The following is a 1,752-nucleotide window of genomic DNA, read 5'->3' on the forward strand; positions in this document are numbered from 1 at the left end:
CTTGCCAGCTCTGTAACAAGGAGAGCAAAAAAGACAAAACAAAGCAAAACAAAACACAAGCATGCTAGACTATTGAGCACAGTGCATCAATAGCAACCGCTAAAAGATAAACCACTTTCAACAAACATTACTATTGTTCATACTGTGGTAAAAATCCCTGCATTAGGAAGGAGAAGCCAGGAAAAGATTCATGGTGGAAAAGATTATAATCAGGAACCCCAGGTGACTGCCTTGATGGCCCCTGATCAACTCCTGCTGCATGACTGTAAACACTACCAATTTCTCATTTTGTCACTTTGGTGCCTCTGTGTGTGTGTGTGTGTGTGTGTGTGTGTGTGTGTGTACATATATGTGTTTGTGTAAGTGTATGCAGACATGTACATGAAGGTGCCCCGAAGGCCAGAAGAGAGCATACGATCCCTTGGAACTGAAGTTACAGATGGTTTTGAGTCACCTGATATGAGTGCTGGATTTGAACTCTGGTCCTCAGGACAGAACTTTAAACGTTCTTAAGCCATTTCTCCAGCCTGTTAGCTCTCTTAGTCAGGTTCCTCCAGCTGTCCTTACTGAGTATTGTAAACTCTGCTGGTTCTGTCAATCAACGACATGCAATTTATCCTTTTACTTTTTTTCCTTGCTATATACTCAGTAAACACATTTATTCAAAACCCCAGATCATTCCCTGGACTACAGAGAAAAGCAGGTTACGAGGACTTGATACTGCTTACAAGTCACTTGACTAACAAAAGGTGCCGAATAGACACTGATCTCCATCTCCTCTTATTAGATGTTGCTGAGCTTACAAAAATATGTATAGAGCAGTCCCTTCTACTTCCTGAGACCAGGAAAGTCATAGCTCTCAAAAGGATTTTGTAGCTGTTCTGAGTGGAGGCAAGCTAGAATCTAAATACGTTTGAAGATCTTGTCCCAATAGCACATAAAAGTCATCAAGTTTTCACTGGTCAGATTATAAAGATATTTTAGGTGCAATGGGTCATTGCAATCAACATCACGTGTATTCATTTATTTCAAGTCAGGGTTTAGATATGCGTCCCAAGGTGCCATAAAACTCATCCTGTAGCCAAGCTGAACTTGAGATTGCGATTTCCCTGACTCTGTCTTTCAAGTGCTAAGGAGTACATACAGGCACGCGCCACCAAGGTTGACTTTGCCTGCAATTTTTAATCTGAATATAAGAAAACTTTTACAAGTCTCTTTCCATTTTGAAGGCAAAGCTAATGAGAGCAGATTTCAGAAATTTTGAGATGATTTTGAAAACGGACATCTTCCCATTTGTTTATTCGACTAAACACATGTACACATACTTAACTCATAATCACATATGACTTTATGTATAGAATTAAAAGCAAATGTGAGCTGTGGTCCAGAGAGGACTTTAGCAGGCTAAAAGCAACGCGTATGGACCTGAAGGCATAAGGTTTTAACAGAGGCTGAAGTCTTTGTGCATATACGCGACAGGACTCGTGGCTACCCCATAGCTGGAGAAGACCGAGGGTCAGGCCTCCTATAGAAGTCCAAACTTGGAGACGTGACAGGAGCCAGAGTCCCCAACAGCTGCAGCTAAGAACCTGTTAACCTGAGCTCCTTCAGCTGTGAGCTGGAGCCAACTACTGTCTTTCAGAGGACAGAGAACCTGAAGCTCTGTCCAATCAGAGGCCCTAGCCTCAAGACGTGCCCAATCAGACACACAAACGGAGGGTAGGGGCGGGCTTTGGCTGTCAACCAGCCTTT

Source organism: Mus musculus, chromosome 5, assembly GCF_000001635.26.
Source record: "Mus musculus strain C57BL/6J chromosome 5, GRCm38.p6 C57BL/6J".
In the NCBI taxonomy this organism is placed as follows: domain Eukaryota; kingdom Metazoa; phylum Chordata; class Mammalia; order Rodentia; family Muridae; genus Mus; species Mus musculus.